The 10,243-nt window shown below is 37.4% G+C and overlaps 1 protein-coding gene across 2 annotated transcripts in view; it reads right to left on the reverse strand.

The window, feature by feature from the left end:
* The window catches only part of FUT8 (fucosyltransferase 8), a 287,292-nt gene that overhangs the window by 254,528 nt on the left and 22,521 nt on the right, over window positions 1–10,243 (reverse strand). For both annotated transcript variants that reach the window (XM_023517616.1, XM_023517617.1), the window contains one exon: window positions 2,682–2,779. The gene's annotated coding sequence lies outside the window, so the exon portion shown is untranslated. The remainder of the gene's footprint in view (window positions 1–2,681; window positions 2,780–10,243) is intronic.

The raw sequence follows: 10,243 nt of genomic DNA on the forward strand, positions 1-10,243 counted from the left end.
CTTGAAAAAATAATACTTCATTTTATATGGAATCAGAAAAAACCTCGAATAGCCAAGACATTACTCAGGAATAAAAACAAAGCAGGAGGAATCATGCTACCAGACCTCAGATTATACTATAAATCCATAGTGATCAAAACAGCATGGTACTGGCACAAAAATAGAGATGTAGATGTATAGAACAGAATAGAGAACCAACAGGTGAATCCAGCTACTTACCGTTACCTGATCTTTGACAACCAATTAAAAACATTGAGTGGGGAAAAGATTCCCTATTTAACAAATGGTGCTGGGTGAACTGGCTGGCAACCTGTAGAAGACTGAAACTGTACCCACACCTTTCACCATTAACTAAGTTAGACTCTCACTGGATTAAAGATTTAAACTTAAGATATGAAACCATAAAAATACTAGAAGAAAGAGTAGGGAAAACACTTGAAGAAATCGGCTTGGGCGAAAATTTTATGAGGAGGACCCCCCGGGCAATTGAAGCAACATCAAAAATACACTATTGGGACCTGATCAAACTAAAGAGCTTCTGCAAAGCCAAGAACACAGTAAGTAAAGCAAGCAGACAGTCCTCAGAATGGGAGAAGATATTTGCAGATTATGTCTCTGACAAAGGTTTAATAACCAGAATCCATAGAGAACTAACACTTATTAGCAAGAAGAAAACGAGTGATCCCATCTCAGGGTGGGCAAGGGACTTGAAGAGAAACTTCTCTTAAGAAGATAGGTGCATGTCTACAGATATATGAAAAAATGCTCACCATCTTTAATCATCAGAGAAATGCAAATTAAAACTACTTTGAGATATCATCTAACTCCGGTAAAATTAGCCCATATCACAAAATCCCAAAACCAGAGATGTTGCCGTGTATGTGCAGAAAAGGGAATACTCCTACACTGCTGGTGGGAATGCAAACTAATATGTTCCTTTTGGCAAGACATCTGGAGAACACTTAGAGAACTAAAACTAGACCTGCCATTTGATCCTGCAATTCCTTTATTAGGTATATATCCAGAAGACCAAAAACCACATTACAACAAAGATATTTGTAACAGAATGTTTATTGCAGCCTAATTCATAATTGCCAGGTCATGGAAGAAGCCCAAGTGTCCACGACCCACGAATGGATCAATAAACTGTGGTATATGTACACCATGGAATACTATGCAGCCATAAAGAATGGTGGAGACTTTATGTCCTTCATGTTTACATGGATGGAGCTGAAAAATGTTCTTCTTAGCAAAGTATCACAAGAATGGAAGAAAAAGTATCCAATGTACACAGCCTTATTATGAAACTAATTTATAGCTTTCATATGAAAGCTATAACCTAATTAAAGCCTAAGAATATGGGGTGGGAATGAGTGGAGGGTGGGTGATTGGAGGGATCACTTTCTATGGTTTATCTTACAAGGATACAAGTGAATCTTTCTAAGAGTAGAATATAATCGTCTTAACACAATAAGAAAATGACATAAAGGCTATGTTAATCAGTTTGATGAAAATATTTCAAATTGTATATGAAAACACCACACTGTACCCCATGATTGCATTAATGTACACAGCTATCATTTAATAAAAAAAAAAATCATCAAAAATTAGAAAATGCACAAGTGTCTATCAACCAGTGAAGGAATAAACTATGGTATATCCATACAGAGGAGCACTACTCAACAATAAAAAAAGAATAAAGTATTTTTTGGTTTTTTTGAGACAGAGTCTCAAGCTGTCACTCTCAGTAGAGTGCCGTAGCGTCACAGCTCACAGCAACCTCAAACTCTTGAGCTTAAGCAATTCTCTTGCCTCAGCCTCCTGTGTATCTGGGACTACAGGCACCTGCCACAAGGCCCAGCTATCTTTTTGGCTGCAGTTATCATTGTTGTTTAGCAGGCCCGGGCCAGGCTCGTATCCTCCAGCCTTGGTGTATGCAGCCGGCACCCTACTCACTGAGCTACAGGTGCAGAGCCAAAAGAACAAACTATGATACTCACTACTACAGATGCACTCAGTGACACAGATGAACTGCAAATACATTATGCTAAGTGAAAGAAACCAGACTTAAAAAGCTACATATCAGATAATTCCATGTAAACGATATATTAGAAAAGTAAAAGTAGAAGGACAGATCAGTAGTTTTTAAGAACTGAAGTAGAACAGGAGCTTAACTACCAAGGAGCAATGTGAGTAACTTTGGAAGATTATGAAACTGTTTTAATTATGGTGATAAATATACATTTGTGAAAACTCATAGACTGACCACTGATAAAAATGTTAATGTATGAATGAAATCTGGACAAGAATGACTCCTGTAAAAGCCATCTACTAAAAATGTGAATTTTTAAGGTGAATTACTTTTAGCACCAAATATGCCACATAGTGACACCAAAAGTTCAATGTGCCACATTCAGATATAACTTTTTTTATCTAACCTCATAACTTAAAGTACAGAACTATTAGAAGGAATGTAAAATATTTTTCATTTTATACAGTGGTAACTATACATAACAGTCAAAGACGTTTCTTAACTAATACACAATTCAATAGAGTTTAGACTGATTTGGCCTTTCCAACTTTACTGATATATGCATATGTAGCTTTAACCACAAAATAATCCATTTTTCAAAATATTAACATATAATTGAAATAGGTAAGTACTGTCAAAATGCACTAACCTGAATTTGTTCAGTTAACCAGTAAAGGCAATAAATCACTTTATCTTGAATGAAAACACAATCAGGGTCATGGGTACCCTCTTAGAAAAAGCAGCAACCTAGAACAAAAGAAAAATACACAAAATTCAGCCCTATTTAAAACTTCATTAGCATTATTATGCTTTTTTAAAAAATCCATTTAATATTCTCTTTGGGAAAGTATAACAAGAATGGAAAAGCAAGTATCCAATATATTCAATGCTAATATGAAGCCAGTAGATGAACTAATATATGCCCACACAAGAGAAAAACTCAATTTAATTCAAGTTGGTGGAACAAAAGAAGGGGGAGGAGGAGGTAAGGAGGATGAGGGGGATTCGTGTGCTCTCACCTAATGGGCACAACATAAGGGTATATGACACACCTCCTGGATGAGAGGCACAACTACAACAGGGACTTTATCTAACAAATGCAAACCATGTCACCTAATAATTTGTACCCTCACATTAATCTGAAAATAAAATAAAAATCTGTTTAACTTTCCCTTACGTAGCCAGTCATAACATGTAAATTCACTTATTTTGTACATTTATTCTGCAAGCAGCACTTTCCAAATGCCAACAGGGGATGGATTTTCATTTTGCAAATTATACCCAAACTCAGTAACACTCAATGTCTTAATTTATTTCATAGTTCATCTTAAAGTAAGTTAGCACCCGTAAAACTTGTGTTGTGAGCATGAAATTCTTTAATTTTGTCTACTAATTACTACTTTAATTTTGTGGGCTATCAGAAATCAATCTCTCTCTCTCTCTCTCTCTCTCTCTTTCTAAATCTCACTCAGTTGCTCTAGAGTGTCAATCAGTCTCAAGTGTCATGGAATCAGCCTCACTCACAGCAACTGCAAACTGCTGGGCTCAAGTGATTCTGCTGCCTCAACCTCCCAAGAGCTGAGACTACAGGCACCAGCCAAAACACCTGGCTAATTTTTCTGTTCTTAGTAGAGATGGGGTCTTGTTTTTGCTCAGGCTGGTCTTAAACTAATTCAAGGAATCCTCCCACCTCGGCCTCCCGGAGTGCAAGCCACCGTGCCAGCCAAAAATATCTCTCTTTCCATACTAAGGCTCAAAATCTAGCTGTACAGTCTGTAATAGTTTCTTACTATCTTCTATATAAACTTCCACTCATGCCTATTTAATTTGCTTACTTCCCACAGAACAATTTTGTGATCTCAGCTGTCACCCTCTAACACGCCACTTCTTCTTTTTAGAGCAGGAACTTTTTCTCTTTTATCATCATTGTCAATCAATGCACAACTGGCAGCCTTCTCAAAATCCAGCCCCTCTTTACTGCCTGAATGAAAGCTTATGTAATCATCCTGTATGCCATCAATCTTTGCTAGACTATTTTGCTGCCATATATAGCATATATGCCATCTCATGAAGCCTTCCAATCAGGGACCCTTCTCCGTATTTCTTTTCTTTTGTTCCTGCCTCTATCAACCAGCACCACGTCTGGCGCACAATAAGTAATCAGTATGATCAACCAAAAAGTGAAATGGTCAGAACAGAGTCACACATCAAATGTTCACTGAGTATGTATGTGCAACTCATAAACACCCAAGAATAACATAAAGATACAATGCATTCTCATGCAAATATGTTGAAATTATTCTCAGATAGCCATCACTATTAGTTTGTGAGAAGTAGTTTTTCTCTAATGACACCAAAGCCTACTGAAACCAATTAAAACTAATACAGAAGCACCATCACCAATTTGAACTCTTCTAACACAAAAGTAATCCCAATGCTGTTATTTTCATTTTATATTCCAAAGTCAAAAATCCACTCATAGGCAAAACAGCCTACAAGAAATAAATCCAATAAATTACTCTAAACCCATTAAGTAATAAGTAAATTTGTAGAGTGCTTTATTGTTTACATTATCTCATCTGATAGATCTATTTGAAGAGAACAAACAACTGCCAAGTCAACTACTCCCAATGTCCATAAACATGCAATTCTTAAATGGCCATTAACCCTAAATTTAGTCAGCCAAGGTTCACTGTGATTCTTTGCTGTAACTTCACCCAAAATTCTCTGTCAACTTCCCATGATAATCCAATAGTATGATATTTATGTTTCTAGCCATTATGGATAACTGGTACCTGATTTATCCTTTGGGTAAACTACTGTAAAACTAGACAAAATAAATGATACAACAGTTTCCAGCCATGAACAATTCCCATAGATCTATGTTCCCTGAAAGAAACAAACTAGCTAAGTCCTAATGTTCTAGATTTAAGCAGAACATAGCAATCCAGCTAACCTGAAAAGACAAAAATCGGAATTATGAACAGTGGAGATGTCAGGAATTACTGGAATAATGTACTAAAAAAAGGGAGTTAGGTAGAGAAAAGCTCTAGACACCCATATTTGGGGACACTTGAGTCTTTGATTTAGTATGTTTACTACTCTACACACATTTAGTGTGGAATTCCATAGCTCAGGCAAAAAAAACAACTACTGGGACCTAAAACATGAACAATGCAGAGGTGACATTGAGCTGAGTGACATTTATGTTCCATCTAGCCACAACAGAGACCTCATTTACACTCTTGGAGTCCAACTTGAGGCCTACAGGCTGCCCGCTGATTTTGTGAGTATTTTTTTTGCTTATCAGACATCATGAAAATTACATAAGGTCTTCTTTTTCCTGATCGGCTTTCCTTATGTTTGTATGTAGTAAATACACAGTAAGCATGCCCTAAGACAACTTTTATTCTTCCAGTGTACAACAGGAAAAAAAAAAGCTAGACATGCATGCAAGTTTAGGCAATTAAGTAGAGTGCTAAATTAGTCCTAGAATAAGGACTACTTTATAACAATTCCAACAGAGCTTAAAAACAAGCCTTAAAGAAACAAGCTGATCCTCAGTTTAGCATCTGTAACCACCAGCCAGAACAGAAAACCTCATGATTCATGGGCCTAAGTATTCAGAAGGGCTGTGCCTCAGAAGTAGGGCAAAATTAACCCCAGATTAAGTGGTTCCACTTGACAAAGTAAAAGCAAAACCTGAAAACTAAAAAATATGTTCCAAGTAACTTAAATATGAGGTCTGACAATTAAGAAATTAGAAAAAAATGCCACATACTTCATTGCTGAATATCATATATGATGACAAGTCCAATGGCCATTCCAGAAAAAGAGTTCCAAAACTGCTTTGAAGGGCAAACTAGGTGCTGACATCAGTACATAGTGTCCTAAGAAAAATACCTCAAAGGTGACAGTAGTGATATTCAACAAAAAGGTATGAGTACTTTTTCTAGGATGAATTTGAAAACTTAATTGTCTAACCTCGTATATCCCAGGAAAAAGCTCAAGAATATTCATATTTTTTATTTACATACAAAAATATCCAATACCCAACAAAGTAAAATTTACAATGCCTTTCTTTTATAGGCCTGATAAGCATCAATTGACTACCATAAATTACAACAAAAAATAGAGCCTGAATCAGGAGAAATAGCAATCAATTAAATCCAACCCAGAAATGACACAGTTTATAGAATTAAGAGACTAGGACATCTTAAGTGATTATACATGTCCGCATGATACTTGATCAATCAGGAAGTTTTCTACTCTGTTGAATTCAAGTTGTATTCCTGGTGCTGTGTGAGCTCTAAATATTGTGTTGTTCTCTCCTTTCCTTTGGGGTAGTTCTTCAAGTAGTTTTCCTCACAGCCATGTACGAATCAGTACTCAACTGGATTCTTGAAAGACGCTGCTCCAGATCTGCAAAGTTCTTCTTGCAGCTTTCTCCTCTCAGGTACTCTACCCTGAGAAATCTAGCTGCCTTGGCTCACTATTCTCCCAGCAAGATCACGTCAAGTCAGCAAGATCACTTCAATTCAAACCTCTAGTCTCCTCCTGCCCTGCTCCAAGTCTTTTTTTTTTTCTTTTGAGACAGAGTCTCACTTTTGTCAACACTGAGTAGAGTGGCATAGTGTCACAGCTCACAGCAACCTCAAACTCCTGCACTCAAGTGATCCTCTTGCCTCTCCGGAGAAGCTGGGACTACAGGCAGCCACCACCTGGCTATTTTTCTTTTTATTTTTTTCAGACAGAGTTTTATTTTGTCACCCTCAGTAGAGTGCCATCACGTCACAGCTCACAGCAACCTCCAACTCCTAAGTTTAGGTGATTCTCTTGCCTCAGCTTCTCAAGTAGCTAGGACTACAGGCGGCGCCCACCACAACGCCTGGCTATTTTTTCTTGCAGTTTGGCCGGGGCCGGGTTTGAACCCGCCACCCTCAGTATATGGAGCCAGTGCCCTACCCACTAAACCACAGGCACCGCCCTTCACCAGGCTGTTTTTTAGAGATAGGGTCTCGCCCTTGCTGGAACTCTTGAGCTCAGGCAATCCACCCACCTTAACCTACCAGAGGTCTTGGATTACAGGCCTCAGCCATCATACCCGGCCTCCTGCTCCAAGTCTTAAAACTCTCTCTAGGCAGTAGCTAAGGCAATTATAGATCTCACCTATTTTTTCTCCTATGCAGGGAGCAGGGGTGGGAAAACTGTAGCCTCAAGGCCACATGTTGCTCTCTAGAACCTCAAGTGTGGCCCTTTGATCAAATCCAAATTTCACAGAACAAATCCCTTTATCAAAAAGCTATAGTCAAGGATCCAGAAAGGCATATGTGGCCCCAGGGCCATAGGTTTGCCAAGTACTATTTATTTTATTTTAAAGAAGGAATATGAACTAATTAACTTTGTGAAAGCACTGACTGCTGAAATTTTCTAAAAGTTAGATGTGCTCAAGAAATATCACTCATACATTAATAAGTTATCTTAAAACAAAGATACTAATGGATTTAATTAATAGTAAGAGAGGACTCGTGTAAAAACAGAAAGTACTGTCATGAGAAATTAAAAGCACATAAAAATGTATACTATGTAATTGAAAAGAAGATTAATAATGGAAGTGAAAAAAGCAAGTATTAATAGGGTATAAAAGAATAAATATCCAATTATCAGCAAAATAAAAGCCAACATAAGAAAAAACTCATTTTAGAAAAGATACAAACTTAAAGATTTCTCTGAGAAAAAGCAATGTAGGGGCAGCACCTGTGGCTCAAAGGAGTAGGGCCCCATATGCCGGAGGTGGCGGGTTCAAACCCAGCCCCAGCCAAAAACAAAAGAAAAAGCAATGTAACTGAGAATAAAGAATCAAGGTGACAATTTATGACTTCATATATACTCTAATATATGCAGGAAAGTATTTACTTAAGAGGAAATGATTCACTTGCTCATCATTAATGACACTGGAATTCAGTCAAATATTACAAAATCTACTGTATGCTAATTGAAGGTAAACACACTAGAGGAAGAAAACCAGAACAGTACACAGAAGTTTTCAGGAGAACATAATACCTGTGGAACTAAACAAACATCATAAGTTTTAAAATGAGGGTAGGAATCACAGGTTTTATTTTCGATCTGTGGTGCTGAACATTTAATCATTTTTGCCCACATTGTTAGTAAGAAAGAAGACTGTAAGCTAAACAGAACATACCAGGGTGAGAAAAGAAAAACAGCAAACGGCCCACTGACTCTCAAGAAATAATACATCCTGTCTAAAAGGGGACTCCCCTCCCAACAAACATACATTTACATAAGAAATGAGGGAAAAACTAAAGTTATGGGAAATAATACAAGTTGACAGATGACATAAAGAAATTATCAGAGATGAAATCAGTCATTCTTTCAGAAAAAGAGAAAAGGAGTATTGTGGTAATAACAAAAAGGCATTTATCCCTATGGAGTGAAGGCTATCAACATATTTAAACTAAAAAGCTAAGTTTGTCTCAAGTACTAACCAATCTTCATAAGACTGATGGCCATTACTAGGTACCCCAAGCTAGACTTCAAACAGGTGGTGACTCCAAAAGGAAAGTTTTATTACATGTATAGATGAGACTACTAGACTGAAGTGGGATAGACGGGGTGGGGACAGCCCAGAGGAGACTGCTCCTTATGAACAATTTTACTACTGGAAATATGTCAACCTAAATATAGTAATGGCTGCTCCTGGCTAAGATAAAAATGCATTACAGTAGGACTTTTAGTGGCTTCTAACTACTGGTCATTCAGAGAGAAAACACAAGAAGGGAAAAAGCCTCAAAGGAGCAGAGCACACTGATAATGGTGAATTCCTCCCTTTCCTTCTCCTTTCCCTTAGTAGTCTAGGAATTCCAGCGTAAAAGAGGAAGCTGCATTCTTTCAATATTGGCAAAGGGAAATAGGTAAGGTGATATTAAGGAAAAAAATATTTGTATTCACAAAAACTAAACAGACTAAAATGAATTTTAGAGGTTAAAAAAAACTAAAAAGTATGTCATGTCCACTATTTCAACAAAAATGAATTCATCATAAGACCATCAAACTATTGGTAAACAAATGTTTCCTATAATTATCCTGACAATTAACATTACTTTAAAGTCAAATAACAAGTTGTTGGAACTAACTTACTACTTCCCCTCCTTTCCTGAGGCTGTCTACACTTTCAATACCGTGTTTCCCTGAAAATAAGACACTGTCTTATATTTATTTTTTCTCAAAAAGACACACTAGGGCTTATTTTCAGGGGATGTCTTATTTTTATTAAGTATAATACAACAATCTACATTTATTCAGATACAGTTAAGTCATCTTCTGGAACCTCACAGGGGGAGCCAACCTTGTTAGTGGGGCTGACACTAGTGATGTATGAACTCCTTTCCCCTAGCCGTCCGCATGTGCGCAATAGGATGCCCGCGACAGTGGTTACCACACGCACACCCCCACAAGTGCGAATAGCTCGGAGAAAGGAGCTATGGCAGTTAAAAGATATTCCAGTCTTCCTTACTGCTCCATGCCGAAATGCAGGGCATTTATTATTATCAGAGTAGGGCTTATATTTAACAAATGCATAGAAATCCTGCTAGGGCTTATTTTTGGGGTAGGTCTTATTTTTAGGGAAACACGGTAGTACTCAAATTTTCCAAGGAACCTAATCACCAATAATCCTAGAAAATGGCTGTAAATGTATAGCCATGACCACTGAATTGTGCAAGTCCAGGGGAATAATTTTTTTATATGAATGATGCCCCTGGAGTTATGTGATATAGTTGTGTACATAACCCAAATGATGTTAGAGGCCTTGTCAGGAATACTTTCTATACTGTTTGGAGAAAAAATTACAATATTTTTTTAAAAGCAGATAAAATTTCTCAGAATATTAAAGGAAGGTATTTTAAAGCACATGAAAATACACCAAAATTTACTAGTCCTTTGAAAAAATTCAAACTAAATGATACATGAGTACACATGTATTAAAAGAGCTAAAATCTGGGGGCAGCGCCTATAGCTCAAAGGAATAGGGCGCTGACCCCAGCCCCATATACCAGAGGCGGTAGGTTCAAACGTAGCCCCAGCTAAAAACTGCAAAAAAAAAAAAAAAAGAGCTAAAATTTGGGTGGCACCTGTGGCTCAGTGGGTAGGGCTCCAGCCCCATATACCAAGGGTGGGGGGTTCGAACCT

This window comes from Otolemur garnettii, unplaced genomic scaffold, assembly GCF_000181295.1.
Source record: "Otolemur garnettii isolate 467f Iridium unplaced genomic scaffold, OtoGar3 scaffold00115, whole genome shotgun sequence".
Classification (NCBI taxonomy): domain Eukaryota; kingdom Metazoa; phylum Chordata; class Mammalia; order Primates; family Galagidae; genus Otolemur; species Otolemur garnettii.